Source organism: Denticeps clupeoides, chromosome 3 (genome assembly GCF_900700375.1).
Source record: "Denticeps clupeoides chromosome 3, fDenClu1.1, whole genome shotgun sequence".
In the NCBI taxonomy this organism is placed as follows: Eukaryota; Metazoa; Chordata; class Actinopteri; order Clupeiformes; family Denticipitidae; genus Denticeps; species Denticeps clupeoides.
The window spans coordinates 33,165,396-33,186,333 of record NC_041709.1 but is presented as its reverse complement, the minus strand read 5'-3'; positions in this window follow the sequence as shown (position 1 = coordinate 33,186,333).

Below are 20,938 nucleotides of genomic sequence, written 5' to 3'. Positions count from 1 at the left end.
AAAAGTTGGATGCATTTATTACATCAAGGTTAGATTACTGCAATGCATTATTGTCTGGATGCTCTAGTAGGTGCATGAGTAAACTCCAGCTCTTACAGAATGCTGCAGCCAGAGTTCTAACTAGAACCAGGAAATTTGACCACATCACCCCAGTCTTACAATCACTGCACTGGTTACCCATCAAATTTAGGATTGACTACAAAATCCTACTTTTAACCAATAAAGCTCTAAATGGTCTCGCCCCACAGTACCTGAGTGAATTTTTGGTTCTTTACGAACCGCCACAACCCCTTCGATCAATGAGTGCGGGGTCACTACTGGTACCAAAAGTGCAGAAGGTCACAGCTGGGAGCAGATCCTTCTCCAATAGAGTCTCAGTGTTTAAAACCTATCTGTTTTCTCTGGCTTTTTGCTAAAGTCCTAGACCCTCATTTCACTTGATTTTGATGCAGTGTCAATTATAAAGTCCAGTTTATCACAGAGTCCCCCTGTTAGACACAGACAAAGTTAAATTCACCCTAGTTAGGCTGTCCTAGTTAGGGTACCGGGCCACTGTAGCACCAATATAACCACATACTTCAGTATCGGTCGTACAGTGCAACCGTCTGCCGCTGCTTCTGTTTGTTTTTCTCCGAGACACGGAATCAAGCGCCCAGACTACTGGCAGACCCCAGTGAAGAGACCAGCAAATAAATCCTGGTTCCTGACAACTGCTAAACAAGGACATACCATGAAACAAACCAGAGGGTCACCACAGCCACCACCACCGTTACAACTACAGCTATAGGGATCTTCAAATGGACCAGTAACATCATTATGGACATGTAATGTAGACCATGACACTGACTACATCCTGGACTTCTCCAACCCTACAACTGTAGGAATTATTATTATATCATCCCCAACCCTGCACTGACACCATTTGCAGGCTCACTCTACCCTGGAAGGGGGTCCCTCTCTGTATCACTCCTTCCCAAGGTTTCTTCCTTTCTTTTTTTCTCTCTCCTAGAGTTTTTTTTTTGTGTGCAGAAGGGTCAAGTGTGGGGGGTGTCAACTGTAGGACCTGTCAAAGCCCATTGAGACATACTTTATGTGATTTTGGGCTATATAAGAAATAAATGTTGTTGTTGTTGATTTTAGATTAGAATAGAATGCTTATTATTGTCACTGTACACATGTACAATGAGATTAAAAGCAGCTTCTTCAGTGTAGACATGACTAGAGAAAATAGCACAGAAAATATGAATATACAAAAATTACAATACAATATAATATGTGCCCGGAATTACAAGGTAAAGTGACTGCGCTATGTACATATGGGGGAAAATGTTATATATGTGTGTGTTATATATAGTGTGTGTGGGTTAAATGTTATTGAACATTAAAATTATTGCACAGTTTGTGTGATTTTATTTATTTGTTTGTTTATTTTATTTAGTTTTTGTTTGTTTGCTCACTTTGTATTTTGTATAAATAAACAACTATTGTTAAGATTTTAAATCATAATTCGTTTTCACACCTGCCTAGAACTTCTGCACAGTCCTCTATATACACTGGACAAAAAAATAAACGCAACACTCACTTGAGGTGTGAGAACTGGAGCTGCATGTGTGGTGAATGAGTTGTGGGTACAGCTGCCTGTCAGAAAGTTGTGCGAGGCTGGGGGGATGAAATCTGCAATGACATCCCCCTCTGGAATGTTGTAACACTGCTGTGCTGTGTCATGAAACGGTCTGATAATATTCAGATAAAAAACGTTAAAGCCAATTCATCCTCTAAAATGAGCCTAAACAAATGTATGTTTGTTAAGCTTTGTAAACTTTGTTAAAAGATGTAAGACTCTTGTGTTTTCCTTCGTGTCTTGTGTGTAAATTGTGTTAATTTGTGTTCAACTCTGTTCCCATATCTTAACTATGAAACGTACATAAAGTGTTAACTTTTTTTATTTAAAATATTTTTTTCAAGAATAATGGTCCCATTTTTTATGGGATAAACTGAAGTATTTTTTTTTACATACACAAAGGAGCCATTATTCTCAAATATTGTTCACAAATCTGTCTAAATCTGTGTAAGTGAGTAATCCATCCCACCTCACAGGTGTAGCATATGAAGGTGCGGGATTAGACAGCATGAAAATTGCACAGGTTTTTAAATCTCATTGTACATGCACATAGTGACAATAAAAGGCTATTCATTTCTATTCTGTAGTTGAATCTCTTTACAAAAAGAAAGAATAAGGTGTTGTCCATTGCTCACCTGTGTGCTGGACTAGAGGGTCCTTCTCTAGTCGTCCTGTTAGAAAAGTGCATTTGATCCAAACTCAGTGAGGCTTTTATACCGACACCACACGCACATACCACATACCGTCCATCATTCCTTAAAAACAAACCACAGCTCACCTCAGGACAGGCGTGTGTGAGTTTCTGACCACATTGATATTTTCACACATGTAAAACAAAGCATTTCTTATTTGGTGGGTACGTCCTCTAAAAAAAATGGTCTAACACAAAGAACAGAGTAATAGATATCAATAGCAATATTTATCTTATTATGATTAAATAAATATGATTTAGGGAAAAAAGACATTATTGCGATCAATATTGTGATATGCAATTGCGATATGATAATGGGCACTTGCTTGTATATCAATGAAAAGTTGCATACAAATTACTAATAGTCAAATGTTTAATTTCAAAGTGAAACATACAAACTACTTATAACAACCTGAAAAACCCAGTGCTTTCAAAATACAATATTCTACAAATTTAAATAATCACAAAAAACTCTTTACATTACTGTCGAACGACAAACCCTGGTAAGGCTAAACAACTGTTTTGATTATATTTGGCCATTATAAAATCCTGTATTATAGTTCTTACGTTTAACCAAAACGTTGTTTGGAGGCTGACTTGAACACAGGGATGCATAGCTTTGCTAGCTTAGCTAAGGTTAAGATTTGTAAACAGAGGTGAATTTCTTTAGGAAACCTTCAAATTTTGAGAAAAGTTAACTAAACAGCAAAGAACAGTCTAAATAGTTAATGCCTACGTTTAGCCAAAACGTTGTTTGGAGGCTGACTTGAACACAGGAATGCATAGCTTCGCTAGCTTAGCTTAGCTTAGCTAAGGTTAAGACTTATAAAATGGGATTTTATAATGGCCAAATATATTCAAAACAATTGTCCTGCCTTACCTATGAAATGTAATCCCCCGGGATCTGGTTTGGAGCGTACATCAGTTTGTACAGCCCCAAGCAGCACAAGAGTGAGGCATTTTTATGCACTTCTCTCCATAGACATGCATATGCTTCACTCCACAGCAGAGCCTATCGCAATATGGCGGCGACGTTGACGTACGATGCAGCTCGTCATGCGGCATCTACCAATATGTCTTTGAACAGGATTTATTTCTGCACGAATCAAAGAAACATAAATGATCTGGCTGCACCTCACGGCGAACAGACATGCAGGCTTCCTCCCTCAGCATGGAGCAAAATACAGAATTATGTACAAAAAATTTCTACCTGGGTTACACCAGCACAGATAATTGCAATTTTAGGGATTTCAAGGTGGCAGTGGAATCCAATGCATCAATGAAGATGTGTTAGTTCAGTTTCTCATGCGTGTGCCTGACTGTTTGATGCTGTGCTGTGGTGTGTGTGACTTCACTAGTTTAGCGTTGTCTGTCTCCTTGTTGTCTACATGTTTTAGTTAAATGTTATTCTTGCACCTCCGGTGTCCCCAGTTTGACGGTGTCGCACACCGACATTTTAATGAATCTTTATTTTCTGAACATGTTTGCTTAAAAATATACCTATGCATCTGAAGTGCTCTAAGCCTGACAAGCTTTGTTATATACGTATTTTATCGAGGGGTGTGGATGGGGAGTAAAGAGAGTCAGAGTGTTCAGCAGTCATACTTGTTTTTTTAACACAACGAAAGCACTCAAGTAAGATAGCATTACACCCCTGATTTAAACTCCAACCTGACCCAGAACATGAACATGCACTAGCATTCACCCAGACAGTGAGCCAACCTCTCCCTGAATGCCTTGGAGGCAGGCAAATGCAAATGAACCCAGCCCTATCGGCTGTCAATGCTACCAAAGAAAAATAAAATGAAGGGAGATGTTTTATGAGAACTCGAATGGGGTGTATATGTACAGGTAATTGCAGAAAAGTACACGGCGTAACTTACATTTACATATCAGTCCAGTCCATATGAGCCATGCAAAGCACCATTGCAAACTGAACATTTGTCAAGGTTCGAAAAAAAAAAAAAAAAAACTTTAACAGTAGTTGAATGGCTCAGATGCTGAAGAACGTGATATCAGGACTGATAATACAAATCAGTCAGACAAAGGTTTTAAAAAATTGCTTACTTACATGAACAAATAGGACTTCTTAATAATATATAACAATATTTAATATATACTTTAATTAGAAATATTGAGGTTTCTGCATAACAATATACTTCAGTGTTTTTCAACCCCGGTCCTGGTGGAACATCTGCCAGGACGTTTTTATTCCAACCCACATATCTTCATAATCTGCCCCACTCGTTATTAGGCCTGAGCCCAATTAAGCATTGGGCTGGAGTGAAGACTCTTTGGCAGACGCTCCTCCTGGACCACGGTTGGGAAACCCTGCAATACTGTATTGAATTCTGAGACAGTCTAAGAAAACCATCCCTGTCCTATTAAAGCCATTTAAAGTCAGTTGTACAAAAAGATGCCGCTCACCACAAAATTAGACAAGTATAGAATAAGACACACTACACTACACTAATTATGGGGGGACTGGGGTGATGCTTTCCTATATTCTCAGAGCTGTCCGGTGCTCAGTTATTGTTCGTCACCCTGACATCAACTCGGCTCATCTTTAAGTCACCTAATCCAAGTAAGCCCGATCCGCTCTCCTGCCTTCTTCTACCTGCTGTCCTGTCTGTTTAAAATTTAACTAATTATAAATAAAGTCTTATTCCACTCCTCATTGCGTGAAATTGATGATGAAACATGTTTTCCACCAGCACACAATATTTTATTATTCATCATTATGGGGCAGTGGTGGCCTAGTGGTTTAAGATGCACCCCTATAATCAAAAGGTTCCTGGTTCAAATCCTGATTCGTCAAGTTACCAGTGAGGTGCCACCGAGCAGAACATTGTCCCCACACACTGCTCCCTGCGCGCCTGTCATTACTGCCCACTGCTCACCAAGTGATGGTTAAATACAGAGGACACATTTTGTTGTGTCACCATGTGCTGTGCTACAGTATTTCACTTGTTTATTGCATGGTACATTTTTATAATAATGCAATCTATGTTTAATAGTTTAAGATAAAATCACATAAAATAAGACAAGTTTATTTTATATTAAACTTGCTGCTAAGTCATTCTTTGTGTATGCTACAAGCTTTGTCCTTGACCTCCCAAAAAAACTGATCTGTTTTCTCCCTCCACCTCCTCTCCTCTCCCTTGATCATTTCCCACCGGCTCACGTGGGCGTTAACTCCAGTGGGGCTTCTTCAGCTTTAATGGATCTCCTTACATTCGCTCTCTCGCTTTATTTTTTAACCATTGTGGTGGAAATTCTGCCGTCTGGGGAGCTGCAATAAAGGAATTCAACTGAATTGATTATCCAAGTTTATTTTACCGCGCACAGGGTGACCCACAAGAGAACTCCCCCCCGCTTGATTACAGTTCACAAGCATTTATACATCTGGGGTGTACAAGGTCGAAAAGCAAGCTCGCACCACTTTGGACAGTGGCGCCCATCAACGTCACAGAACCTTTCTTTTATCAGTTTATGTCTAGTTTTTGCGTCAAGTAGCCCTTATCCAGAGCGACTTACAACGTGCTTTCAAGTTACCATCGATGAAGAGATCAATTCCGGTTTACTAGGACCCCAACTATGAATACAATCTTTTATTCACTCTGTTGTAGATTCTGTACACAAAGTTCGACAACAAGAAAATTACAATTTAATCTAAATATTCTCTAAAGAGGAAGGTCTTGAGCTGTCGTTTGAAGGTGCTCAGTGATTGAGCTGTTCTGACCTCGAGGGGAAGTTCATTCCACCACCGAGGGGCCAAGACGGAGAAGAGTCTAGATGAATGTTTTCCTTTTACCTTCAGAGATGGAGGGACCAGGCGAGCAGTACTGGAGGCTCGGAGTAAACGAGGTGCAGTGCGAGGTGTAATAAGGGTTGTGAGGTAGGACGGTGCTGGTCCATGTTTGGCTTTGTAGGCCAGCATCAGTATTTTGAACCTGATGCGTGCAGCTACTGGGAGCCAGTGGAGGGAACGTAGCAGAGGGGTGGTATGGGAGAATTTGGGAAGGTTGAAGATCAGTCGTGCTGCTGCATTTTGTATGAGTTGTAGAGGTCGGATGGTACATAGTGGTAGACCAGCTAGAAGGGAGTTGCAGTAGTCCAGTCGTGAGATTACTAAGGACTGAACCAGTAGTTGGGCGGCCTGGATTGACAGATAAGGGCGGATTCGTCTGATATTGTAGAGAAGGAATCTACATGAGCGGGAAAGATTGCTGATGTGAGTCGAGAAGAAAAGTTGGTTGTCTATTGTTACGGCAAGGTTGCGGGCTGTTGCAGAAGGAGAGAGCTGCGAGTTGTCTAGGTAAATAGCAAGATCCTGATGTGATGAAGAATCTGCTGGAATGAATATTAGTTCAGTTTTGGTGGGATTGAGTTGAAGGTGATGGGCTGCCATCCAAGACGAGATGTCGGTTAGACATGCAGAGATTTTGGAAGCAGTATGTAGATCAGAGGGAGGAAAGGAGAAGAGGAGTTGTGTGTCGTCAGCATAGCAGTGGTAGGATAATCCATGTGAGGAAATGACCTCACCAAGTGATCTCGTGTAGAGGAAGAAAAAAAGGAGAGGACCTAGCACCGAGCCTTGAGGGACACCAGTGGAGAGTCTACGTGAGGTAGAGGTGGATCCTTTCTAAGTCACTTGGTAAGATCGCTCATCAAGGTAGGAAGCAAACCACTGCCATGCTGAGCCCCGAATTCCAAGCCTCTTCAGGATTGACAAGAGAGTCTTGTGGTTAACGGTGTCAAATGCAGCAGATAGGTCGAGGAGAATAAGAACTGATGACAGTTTTGCCAATCTGGCTGCATGTAGCTGCTCGGTAACCGCCAAAAGAGCAGTCTCGGTGGAATGAGCTGTTCTGAAGCCAGACTGGTTAGGATCCAGGAGGTTGTTCTGTGATAAATGGAGTGATAGCTGGTTGTAGACACAGCGCTCAAGGATTTTGGATAGAAATGAGAGGAGGGAAACTGGTCTGTAATTGTTAATGTCTGTAGGATCAGCAGTGGGTTTCTTTAGGATTGAAAGAACCCTGGCTGTTTTAAAGGCGAATGGTACGTGGCCAGATGAGATTGAGCTGTTTATGATATAAGAAATGAAAGGGATGAGGTCAGGGGAGATACTTTGAAACATTGCAGAAGGTATTGGATCTAGTGGACAGGTGGTTGGGTTGCCTGTGGATATAATCTGAATGATTTCATCAAATGTGAGCTTAGAAAATTGATTTAGAGTAGTTGTCGAATTTTCAGCAAATAGCAAATAGCAAAAGTTTGGTAGGTCAAAAGGTCAAATGCACATAAGAATCCTATAAGAAAGGCAACAAGCATTAAGACTGCCCGCTCACAACAAAATTGTCAGGGTTGACTGCACCAGGACTCATCGCCTGTGCCCAATCCGGACACCTGATAAAAGACTGGAACTCCGCCCCTTCTGGAGCTCTGACATTTTCGTGGACTCGGTCATGAACTTGACTTCCGTTGGTGAATGTGTTTATGTTTCGAGTTCTGGCAATCGCCACATGCCTGCGGGCTCGTTTGTGTTTTTGTGTTCTGTCAGGGTCAACTGTTTTCGGCCAAATCCAGAGCCGCATTTATTTTGTGTAATAAAGTAATAATATCCTGTTTCCCGAATGTCCCGCCTCTGCGCTTCTCTCCCCCGTCAGCTCGCGGTTGTGACAAAAATGAAAAAATAAATTTACATTTGACCACCAAGAGTGAGTGGTCCTGGTTTTCATGTCCGTCAGCTTGTCCTGCTTCTATATGTCATCGTTGTTGCTGAGTGTCAGTCACCTCTCTACCCTAGATGGGGACGTGACAGTTACAAATTCATGGATGTTCTGTTTTGCATGTGTGTAAAAGTGAATGTGGAACTCACGCAAACCTGTCTCACACACACCTGTCCTGAGGTGAGCTGAGACTCGTTTTTAATAAAATGATGGACGGTATGTGGTATGTGCATGTGGTGTTGGTATATAAGTCTCTCTGAGTTTGGACCAGATGCACTTTTCTAACAGGACAATTAGAGAAGGACCCTCTAGTCCAGCACACAGGTGAGCAACTCACAACACCTTATTCTTTCTTTTTGTGAAAAGATTCAACTATAGAACAGAAATATTACAATCAGATTAAAAGATACTCCTTCAGAGCAGACATGTATGTATAAAATAGAACATGAAAAAATACAAAACATAAAAAAACACAAAATACAATAATGTGTCAAAGTGACAAGTGACATCACAATATGCATATGGGAAGAATAAATACCTGAGAATGGAAGATTTTAAGCACAAATATATCTCTACACAAACAAATCACTCGGTTTAACTCGGTTGAATGTATTCTAGTGAGACCCTGATTAATGAAGCAAAAGTGAGGTTGTTAGTGAAGACCCGCCATGACGAGTGCTCTGACAGTTTGCAAAACAATTTGCAATTCAGTGGTTTGTTATACTATTTATTATTGGTGGACAATCCAAGAGCTCCAGATGAGATCTTTGACACCTGGAAGTGGTACAATCTGCAGGTGAGTGGGCAGAGTGATGAGGAGGCCAACGACAGGAGCGAGGAATTGATGTGGGCGTTCCACCGTGTTCGCGATGTTGGACGAGGACCTGCTGCAAAGTCACCCTGTCAATCCAGCCACTGCAGTCATGACACACCATCAGCAGCCTCCTGTGCCCACTACCGCACTCACTCGAGCACTCCAGATATCGCCTCCGGAGGAGGTCATAGAGAGACCTGAGGGAGTGACAGAAGACCCGCTGTTCTTGTGTGCATGTGTGTGTGGTCTATATGTCGCCCCTGTCTACCCTCTTTTGTCCCCCTGGTGGTGTGGCCAATCAGAAGCACGTTTCATAACTTGAAAGCACGTTGTAAGTCGCTCGGGATAAGGGCGTCAGCCAAATGCCTTAAATGTAAATCAGAAACTCATGGAGGACCTTCCTGACCCGCAGCCATCAGTCCAGGGTGTGGCAGTTTTGTTTGTTTTGGAGGCATGGAAGCGACTGGGCTGGCACCTCAGGTAGCCAGAAAGAAGGGCCGGCCAGGCGCGGGCCTGGGACTGTCTCCAAGGGGGCTCAGCTCCGAATAATCCCCAGGTAGGTAATAGGTTCCAGCCAGGATGGACAGGAAGAAGGCCACACTTACGAAAGAGAAGCTGAGATGAGAGGGGTCCAGCATAGTCCTCACATCAACAGTAGGGGCTGCAAGTCGCCTGATGGCACAGCCCTGCAGGTATGTTAACGGTCCCTAGGCAGTCTGGGACCGCCTCCCTGCACGATGCCAGAAGCAGATGAGGGCCTGCATGTGCTTTGGGCCCTCCGGGTACACCTCTCTGGGGGTGGAAGGGAGGGATGCAGGAGCTGGAGCCACCGCCAGGTCCAGATACAGCTGGACAGCAGGGACACTTGGGTGTTCAGGTGTCTAATTGCCTGTGGGATGAATCTGTTGCACGTTCAGGCAGTGAGGGCCCTGTCAAAAAGTCCTGTAGTTTGTGACGGCCTGGATGCCCTGCCACATGCGCTGTGTGTCTCCACTGTCCTGGAAGTGGCTGTGGATTTTCTTTCCGTCTGCAGACTTTGCTCCTCCTTGCTGTTCTTAGGGCACACTTGTCCCCCTTCCTGAACGTGTAGTCTCGGGCTTTGAGTCATCCACAAATTCTGGGCGGATCTTGTGGTGAGGACTTAAAGTCTGTAATTCCATCTGTGGATTTGCTGATATATCTGTCGACTCCACCAGTGGGTGAAAAAATTCTGTAACCAAGGTGAGGTTGTGGAGACTGTTATATTTTGGTCCACTCCTCTTTACAGATCATCTCTAAATCACTAAGGTTTCAAGGCTGTCTCTGTGCAACTTTGAGCTTCAGCTCCCTCCATAGGTTTTCTATTGGATTAAGGTCAGGAGATTGACTAGGCCACTCCATGACCTTAATGTGCTTCTTTTTGAGCCACTCCTTTGTTGCCTTTGCTGTATGTTTTTTGTATGTCATCGCTCAGGATTTTACGATACATGGCTCCGTCCATTTTCCCGTTGATGCGGTGAAGTTGTCCTGTGCCCTTAGCAGAAAAACACCCCCAAAGCAAAATGTTTCCACCTCCATGCTTGACAGTGGGGACGGTGTTTTGGGGGTCATAGGCAGCATTTTTCTTCCTCCAAACACGGCGAGTTGAGTTAATGCCAAAGAGCTCAATGTTGGTCTCATCTGACCACAGCACCTTCTCCCAGTCACTCTCTGAATCATTCAGGTGTTCGTTGGCAAACTTCAGACGTGCCTGCACATGTGCCTTCTTGAGCAGGGGGACCTTGCGAGCACTGCAGGATTTTAATCCATTGCGGTGTAATGTGTTTCCAATGGTTTTCTTGGTGACTGTGGTCCCAGCTACTTTGAGATCATTAACTAACTCCTCCCGTGTAGTTCTAGGATGATTTCTCACCATTCTCAGAATCATTGAGACCCCACAAGGTGAGATCTTGCGTGGAGCCCCAAACCGAGGTTGATGGTTTTGCTAATGGTTTTGTATCCCATACCAGCCTTGTGCAGGTCTACAATTTTGTCTCTGACATCCTTGGACAGCTCTTTGGTCTAACCACTCTGTGGGAGCCAGAACTCTTAATGGTTGGTAGGGGTTCAAATACTTATTTCACTCAATGAAATGCAAATCAGTTTCTATCTTTTATTTAAAGTTATTTTTAAAATTTTCCTTTTGATATGCTATCTGTCACTGTTAAAATAAACCTACCATTAAAATGATACTGTTCTGAGACTTTTCATTTCTTCGTCATTGGTAAAACGTAAAAAATCAGCGAGGGTTCAAATAATTATTTCCTCCACTGTAGTTTTTCATTGTTGTGTTTGCACACATTGAATCTGAGAACTTCCCAGCTTGTAGGGGGTGTATGAGGAAGGGAAAAGGGAATTTGAAGTGAAAGAATAGAGGAATAGAATAAAGACCAAGAACGTGGTTATGACTGTTCGTCTGTCTCTCGTGTGATTTGGTTGAGACACCAACATCATAATGATGCAACACCATCAGAAAGACATGTAACTTGTCCTAAATAGAGCAGGACAACTAGTCTAAACATACATTGTATAGAAGAACAAGGAAGCTTGAAAGTGATGATACGACGCTGATCTCAACATCATATAGTCTGGGATTATATGAAGAGACAGAAGGTTCTGAGGAAACCTGTGGTCAATCCTCCAAAATGATTGGAACAATTTATTAGAGTTCCTTCAAAAACTATGTGAAGATAGAACAATTGATGTTTGATGATTGTGAAGGCAAATTTTAATTATTACATTTAGATTAAATTTAGATTTGTCTTCTGTTTATTCACTGTATTTTGAACACTTAATAAACATGAACACTTAGTTTTGAAAGCATAATTAGGTTATAGCATTTCTCACTCATGCCTAAATGATAATTAACAACGGGCTTAATATGTATTTTTTTCCCAGCAGGATCTACATTTTCTCTGCACCACGATGGATGATTTTCCCCAAAAAAACGTCTCCATCATCGATGCCAACTCTATCCCTGTCAGGATTGCCTGCAGCTGGGCTCCACACCGGAACCCAATCCTGACGCCCCATAAATGCCGGAAGTTTCCGCCCGTTCGGGGTCGCTGGCATTTTCGTGAACTCGCTGCACGAACTTGACCTAGTTTTGTTTCATGCGTTTTGAGTTCTGGCAATCGCCACACGCCTACGGGTTAGTTTCAGTTCGTTATTTAAGTTAAATCGTTTTCGGCCACCGCGCCGCTGTTTATTTGTATTTCTTTATTGTTTGTATTAATAAAACCCCGTTCCCAGCATGTCAGACCTCTGCGCTTCCTTCCCCCGTAAGTCCGTAGACGTGACAGAATGCCAGCGACCCCCCCAAAAGCGCAGAGGTAAAAAGCAGAGGAGAAGAACCGGCGCGGCGAACGCGGACGCCAGGGGAGAGACGCGCCGCCCGTTCTGGTGGAGCGTTTTCTCCCCGAGAAGCCGTGGTACGCGGCGCCGCGTGATGACGTCACCCCCGGGAAACTCCGCGAAACCCGGAAGCGACAACGTCGGCGGGTGAGTGGGCGGAGCGAGGACGTTGGCGTCGGCAGCAGCGAGGAAGTGACGTGGGCAGCGAGCGCAGTAGATGCGACCCCCACGATCTTCGGCATGTCGAGCCAAGAACTCTGCGCTCTGCTGGCAAGGCTCCCTGTGGACTGGGACGACACGGACGACGACGAGAGCACGGGAGACGAGAGTTGGGCTCCGCCCATCGCGCCAGTCTGCGATCGTCGCAAGGTCCGTGGGGACCCACGTCACTTCCAGGGGGGTGAGAAGCGGCAACAACAACAGCGGCGTTCCTCCAGCGAGGAGGTGGGCAGCCTCCAGCCCGAATGGCCAGAGTACTGCCCATGGGAGCTTATCGCGCCATGGGTCCAGGATGTCCGCAGGGTGGACGACCCTCGGAGTCACCGGTGGGAGGACACGGATGACGAAAGCGATGATGATGTGGATTTTCGGTGGGCGGTCGTTGCCGGGATGGCTCCGCCCAGCGTGCGCGTCCGAGATCATCGCGGCGTCCGTGATGACCCATGTGACTTCCGGGGGTACGAGGTGGACACGGACGACGACCAGGATGACGCCGTTTGGGCAGTCGGTGCCGGGATGGCTCCGCCCATCGCGCCCATCCAGGATCGTCACGAGGTCCGTGGAAACCCACGTCCCTCCCAGCAGTGTGAGGAAAGCTGGTGGAAGAGGGCGACGGGAGGTCGCCAGCCAGCAACTGCGCTGCCGGGACTGCCTCGCAGGGAATCCTCCATTCCTGCTCCAGTCGCCGACCCGCCTTCCCTCTGCCCGGACGTTCCCCAGCGAAATGGCAGCGCAGCACCAGCGCCCACACCTGCTGGAGAAGACGTCCACCCCCCTCCACACCACACACCTACCACCATCTCCAGCGACGTGCCCAGCCCCGTGTGGGACAGCCCAATTGTCCCGGGACCCTTCAGTGGGGCAGCAGACACTGATAAGACCACCACCATCCTATCGTGTCTGCTTGGGTCAGCATGGGGCTGGAGCGCAGCCCTCTGGCAGCAGGGAGAGACAGACAGCAGTTTTCGGGACTTCCAGCAGAGACTGAGGGCGGAGTTTGATCGGCCAGAGCCTGAGCCAGGGATCGAACTCTGCCCCTCCACCACATCCAGCGCCAGTCAGGATCCGGGGCAAGAAGACCAAGCACTGGCGGGCGACGAGAAGGTCGCGCCTCCCGAGATCCTGGCTGTGCCCCCTGAGGAGGTCCCGGAGTGCTCAGAGAGGGAACTAGACGACCCTCTCTTCTGTCTGTCTCTGTCTGTGTGTGTCTGTGTAGCATATGTGTCCGTATGTCGCCCCCACTTCCCCTCTTTGTGTCCACCAGATGGTGACCCAGCAGCAGAGCCGAACCCCAGGGAGGGAGTTCCCAACCTGACTGCACCGGTCCAAGGCGAGGTGGACGAGCCCCAAGGTACCCCTAAGTCCAGCCGGGGGGGGTGCTCCCCCAAAGAATTTTTTGGGGGGGTGCAGTTCGGGTTGGGGACTCCTCCTGAGGGGAGGGGAGGTGGGGAAGCGATGGAGCTGGGTCCTCCGGTAGCCAGTGAGGAGGGCGGGCCAGGCATGGGCCTGCGTCTGCCTCCAGAGGGGTGGAGCGCCATAGAGCCCCCGGGTAGGCATGAGGACCCAGCTGGGACAGACAGGAAGAGGGCCTGCTTGTCCCAACGGACGCAGAAGGGGCTAGCCGGATGGTCTGGCAATGCCCCCCCCTTGGCACCAGGGCCGTGCAGCGAGAGGGGCTGCATAGTCCCAGAAGGCACCAGCCTGGGGTGCCTGGAACAGTCGCCGGAGGCTCTGGGACAATCTCCCTGCGCGGTGCAGGGGGTGACACAAGACGTGTCAGAGGGGACATGTGGAGACAGGGCCCACACGTACCCAGATGGATCGGCCCTGATTATTGTGTGCAGGTACGGGAGTCCGGGGCCGCCATGCGGGACCACGCCGGGGAGCCAGGCCGAGGGTCCGGGGCCGCCATGCGGGACCACGCCGGGGAGCCAGGCCGAGGGTCCGGGGCCGCCAAGCGGGACCACGCCGGGGAGCCAGGCCGAGGGTCCGGGGCCGCCAAGCGGGACCACGCCGGGGAGCCAGGCCGAGGGTCCGGGGCCGCCAAGCGGGACCACGCCGGAGAGCCAGGCCGAGGGTCCGGGGCCGCCAAGCGGGACCACGCCGGGGAGCCAGCCCGAGGCACCGGGGCCGCCACGCCTGACCACGCCGGGGAGCCAGCCCGAGGCACCGGGGCTGCCACGCCTGACCACGCCGGGGAGCCAGCCCGAGGGACCGGGGCCGCCACGCCTGACCACGCCGGGGAGCCAGCCCGAGGGACCGGGGCCGCCACGCCTGACCACGCCGGGGAGCCAGCCCGAGGGACCGGGGCCGCCACGCCTGACCACGCCGGGGAGCCAGCCCGAGGGACCGGGGCCGCCACGCCTGACCACGCCGGGGAGCCAGCCCGAGGGACCGGGGCCGCCACGCCTGACCACGCCGGGGAGCCAGCCCGAGGGACCGGGTCCTCCAAGGGGAGGATACAGCAGGGCAGGAGCCCTGTGGTTGCCGCCGTCCGCCCCGCCGCCTCCACTGATGGTACTGTTGGGGCTCCGAGGACGTAGCCCTTGGAGGGGGGGCTCTGTCAGGATTGCCTGCAGCTGGGCTCCACACCGGAACCCAATCCTGACGCCCCATAAATGCCGGAAGTTTCCGCCCGTTCGGGGTCGCTGCCATTTTCGTGAACTCGCTGCACGAACTTGACCTAGTTTTGTTTTCATGTGTTTTGAGTTCTGGCAATCGCCACACGCCTACGGGTTAGTTTATGTTCTTTATTTAAGTTAAATTCGTTTTCGGCCACCGCGCCAGTCTTTATTTGTATTTCTTTGTTTATTGTTAATAAAACCCCGTTCCCAGCATGTCAGACCTCTGCGCTTCCTTCCCCCGTAAGTCCGTAGACGTGACAATCCCAGCCCTTCCCGGTGCAGATAACTCCTCAGTAGACGGATGTGCTTTTAGTAATGATATCAACTACTTCAAGCAGTCCATGGAAATATTATCTGGTCTTCTGGGATTCCCAGCTAACCTGAGGGTGTTGTGGATCCTTCTATGGGCCCGGGTGGAGCGGTTGACCTCTGAACTCTATACTGGCAGCCTAGCCTTCATGGATGCAATGAACTGCTTAATTCTACCAATTTATGTAATAATATATGATTCTGCGGCTGTCAGTTACTCAGCTTTAATTTTTTTAGATTTTTTTTACTACCTGAATGAGTTGGGCGTGCCGCCTCTCCTTGCCTGTATCTGTTTGGACCGTTACGTAGCGGTCCTGCACCCGACCACCTTCATGCGTCTCCGTGACAACAAACTAAGGATCCTCACCACCGTGGTGATATGGTCCTGTGCTCTGTCCTTCTCTCTGTTTTTCTCCCTAGGTCAAAGTGTAAATGTGAAGAATTACACCTCTTTCACGGTTTTCATTGTTTGCTTCCTCCTCATCATCTTCTGCAACCTGTCTCTGCTCAAAGCCCTGATGGACTCTGGCCCCGTGGCCCGTGACAGCATGCACCCTGTGAAGAAGAAAGCCTTCATTACTGTGCTTATCATCTTCATAATCATCACTGTTGCCTCCCTCCCTGCTGTAATCGTATATATTTTGATCATGTTTATGATTCATTTTGACAATATGACTATTTACGCCTGTGTGTTTCCTGCATGCATTGTCTTGCACGTCCTCAGAAGTGCCCTTCAATCCCTCTTCTTCCTCTACCGTGCCAGAAAACTGCCCTTCATGTCCTCTACCAACTCCAACATTGTCTGTTGCTCTGGAAGTTGCTTTGGAATTAGTTAATTATGATTAAATCTTAATTTTAAATGTTGTGGTTCAGGCCTCAATGTTATGCTCATGTAGTTGTCTTTTATATTTAAAATAAATATTGCAGTGATTAACATTTTAATTCTGTCAGCTCTAAAATAAGCTTAAACAAAACCACCACAGTGATAACCCTGTTGAAATCTACTTGTAGGTCTCTTGAGTTTTCCTTCATTTGTTATGTGTAAACTTTATTAATGAGTCTTCAACTCTGCTTCAAAATTTAAGATAAGATTAGATAAGGTGAAGAATTTAGTCCCACAAGTTGTCAGGCGGGGATTACGGAGCAGGTTGACAAACCGAACGTAGTGAGATACAGTAAAGCCCAAGCGGGACCATTTACAGCATTTTCATTTACATTTACCGCATTTACCAGACGCCCTTATCCAGAGCGACTTACAATCAGTAGTTACAGGGACAGTCCCCCTGGAGACACTCAGGGTTAAGTGTCCTGCTCAGTGGAATCAAGCAGCAAGCAGTAGTCTGTGCCTGCTCTGATCAGGCATCACACGTGGTCATTTCTCCTCCCACGACAAAACAGCGAGCTCGTCAGCCCACGTGACAACGGTACGGCGAGCTGGAGAGGACGAGTGAGGCGAGGCGACGTGCCTGTAGTTCGTATTTCACAGCTGTCGCCAAATTATTTTTTTTTGCATGTTTACGGTCCAGTTAACGCTGAGACATTCTTGAAAAAACGATCACCCTCACTGATGTCCACAGCCAAGTGTGGAAATAAAAGTCCTCACATACCTTGGAGAAAAGAGCCTTGCCAAGGAAAAAATATCCATTACTGTGGTGGAAGATATGCCAGGCTAGCCAAGTGGGGCAACGGTGGCCCAGCGGGTAAGGAAGCAGACCCGTAATAAGAAGGTTGCCGGTTCGAATGACGACCCTGCCCACTGCTCACCAAGGGCGATGGTTAAAAGCAGAGGACACCTTTTGTTGTGTCGCCGTGTGCTGTGATGCAGTGTTTCACAGTGACTAATCGTTTAGCTTCTTACCGCTGCGTCCCTGCCACATCAACACCATCTGAGCGGCTGTTTTCTGCAGGAGACAACACAGCCTCAAAGAAACATGCCTCAAAGGAAGTGAGTGTGTGTGTGTGTGTGTGTGTGTGTGTGTGTCAGTGTAGTGTAGAGAAGAAGTTCTGATATTCAAACAAATCGTGTTAAATTTTCTGATTTGTATTGTCATTTTTTTATTGCTTTATTTATTGTTCTGGCAGCTCAGGTGGCACTTTATTATAAAAAAAAAAAATGTCTATACATTTGGCAGATGTAAAGCACACATGTGTTTTTTGTGTTAGTCCATTTATATTTTATTATTAATATTATTATTACTATTATTATTATTAATATTATAACACCTCAAGGAGCAACATGTTTGTGCTCTTTCTAAAGATTTTAGTTCTGGTTTTGAATAAAGGGTTGGAAATTAATGCTCTTTTTAAAAAAAAATTATCCAATTGTCCAATTAATTAAAAAAAAAAACAATTGACAAATTAATTGATTAAAATAATCAGTAGTTGCAGCCCTACATGGACTCTAGTACAGGCTGTGCAACATGTGTATGCTGCTGCCAACAGGCACCAACCCAGCGCGAAACCACGGCACAGAAGAGATGCTTCAGCCCATTCTGGTTAAAGAAATGTTGCTTTCGCTGTGGCTCGGAAAGACATTTGGCAAATGCTGCGGCTTGGTCCGCTGCAACAGCAGCGTGCAGGCTATGCAAAAAGGTGGGTCACTCGGCCAAAGTGTGTCGCTCTGCTCAGGAAGTGCGTGAAATCCAGCTGCTTGAAGTTCACAGAGGAAATGTCCCACAGAGGACTGTTCCTGAAAGAGAATGTGTCTAGAAAAGATAATCAATGTGCTCACAGCCTTCCACTCTTCTGCTCCAGTACTGGAATGTGCTGGAATGTGCTGAATCGCCCCCTGATTTTGGCTGTGTTAAAAACTTGACCAGACTGTTCAGACTTATGCGCAGATTATTACTGTCCATTTTGGGGAACTGCAACATGTAGAGTCCGCTGGTATAATCGAACGCATTGATGCCTCTGCTTGGGAATGTCCAATTGTGCAGCTTGAACCAAGCTTCAGAGACATCACCTGATCCAGGAGAAAAATTAGACGAGAGAGAAGACTCGAAAACCGGAAAATCCGGTTTCGATGGAAAGGCAGCTGGGAAAGAAAGTCCACTCCCCCACACGTGAACAATCCTTTATAACCCTGGCCCACAGGAAGCTGTCACAGACCAATCAGAACCTGTTGTTTCTGACGTCACGCCCCCGGTGCCTCCCGTCTGGGGAAGACAAAGAGAGTAGGCGGTCCCGATGGCTGGCACCTCACACGTTTGGCTCGGGGGAGGGCCGCCAAATGTTGCAATGCCGTTCGACAAAGACATGCAAATCCGAAGGTGTTGAATCTCCATGCACAACAAAAGCACAACAAAAGCACATGGCTTCGCAATGTCCCATCTTACAGGGACAACAAGGAAGACACGGGCCAAACCAAAGTGCACAAAAGTGTGTTTATTTACAGTGTGGCCCATGGTATATACAAGTATGTTCACCACCATAAACCCCTCAACCAAACACATACAACTATATACACACAAACAGAAGGGGATCCACACACATACAAATACACACACACGGGTAGAGGAGGGTACACATAGAAGGGAGAGCCAACACTAGGGACAAAAACAAGCACCATCAACTCCAACTCAACAACTCAACTCTCTCTCTCTCTCTCCTCCTGTCACTTCCTAACCTGAGCTAGGGGTCTAAGAAACATGATAAGGGTTTGGAGAGGAGGACGTCCACTGTTACACACACAACCACACAAAGCATACAAACAGTGCTTTTATTAACAGGGAGCTACCAGGTACAATAAAACAGCAGACTCAGCACATCTAACCAACATCAGTACAACATAAAGGAAGGGATGGTCCACCCGGGACAACTCAAGCATGCACAAAAGTTAACAAAAAGGGCACATGAAGCCAACAGGCTAACAACAAAGCGGTCTAAAGCGGTCTAAAGCGGTCAAAAGCAGTCAAAGTGGTCAAAACGCAAAGCCCCAACAGAGCTCCTTTCAGAGCTCCTTGCAGAGGAGGTCTGCATTTGATTGTGTCGATCTGCAGGAGACAAACAAAGCAGTTGTTGTGGATTGTTTTTTATTGCCTCACATGGATGAATTGCTGTCTGCATTCAAAGGCTCCTCTGTTCTCTACCATTGACCTGACCAGCGCTTTCTACCAGGTCCCTGAGTCACAATGGACTCTTTTGCTTTTGCTGTGTTCCCTATTGGCTGGGCAGTGGAGGCCTAGTGGTTGAGGAAGCGGCCCCATAATCAGAAGGTTCCCGGCTCGAATCCCAATCCACCAAGGTGCCACTCTTTCCTGCCGTCCTAATTACGCCACTGTGTTTGAGATTGCTTGCTTACGTCAGTTTGGACACAAATTGCAATGGACTGCTGCAGAATAGGATAGATTTGACCAGGTAAAGGACATGATATCAGTTAGCCCTGGCCTGTCTGTCTTTGACTCCACCCTGCATACTATTGTTTCTATGTTTGGTTCAGACTACAGCCGTGCTGTATTGTCTCAAATGGACTTGGATGGTGTGGAACGGATTGTGGCAAAACGAAAATATGCTATAATTGAGAAGGAAGCCCTTGCTTGTGAGCGTGGGCAATCGAGAAATGGCACACATACTTGTGGGGTCCACTGCATGTTCCCAAAGGTCACAGGTGATCCTCAGATCCTTTGCACGCTCACAAAACGCTACGTGATGGAACAAAAATCCTGAGTGATGGGAAGACCTGGAATGCTACTCACCTCACTGCCTTTGCAGACAGTACTCTGAACTGGCCGTGGACAATAACCCAGTAGAGAGTACACCTGCATCCCAACCTGCAAGGGTAATACGCCAGCCGACCTGGCTGAAGGACTATGGGACCAAGTGAGGCATAACCTGCACACATCTCAGCTACTGACACAGATGTTGCTCATTTATGTAAATATGAGGATTGTTGTTAATATTTACGAGTGCTGTACAAGATCGCTTTCCTTTTCAACAAATAAGGAAAATGTTGTGTTCAGTGTATATTATCCTTTACCAGAAGTACATGATGCAAGCTGCAGATCCTTCGCTTCCTGTACCGAGTTGCATGTCTTTAGTAGACGTCTGAAAGGCTGAGTAGTGTGTGGGGACGATACTTTGATGAAGAGGACCTCAGTGGAACCTTGTTAGTTAAAGTGAAGTGATTGTCACATGTGATACACAGCAGCACAGCACCCGGTGCACACAGTGAAATTTGTCCTCTGCGTTTAACCCCTCTGCCTGGGGAGCAGTGTGTGGGGACGGTGCTTTGCTCAAGAGGACCTCAGTGGAACCTTGTCAGTTTGGGATTTGAGCCCTCAAACCTGTGGTTACGAGCCCGCTTCCTTACCCACTAGGCCACCATGTTGCCCTGTCTGTCGTCACTTTGCATGTTGAAGAGTCTGTAGCACATAAAGCAGCCCGTGCAGACAAAACACTGGTTTTCCATATTTAAATCCTAGATGACGAATGGCAAAATTGTGCATCGGTGGAAAACGTCTTTCTTACCTTCACATTTTCATTTTCATGCAATGAGGAGTGGAATGTGGCTAAGTTAAAGTTACATTTTAATTGTTAATTGCTTTGTTTTGTGGA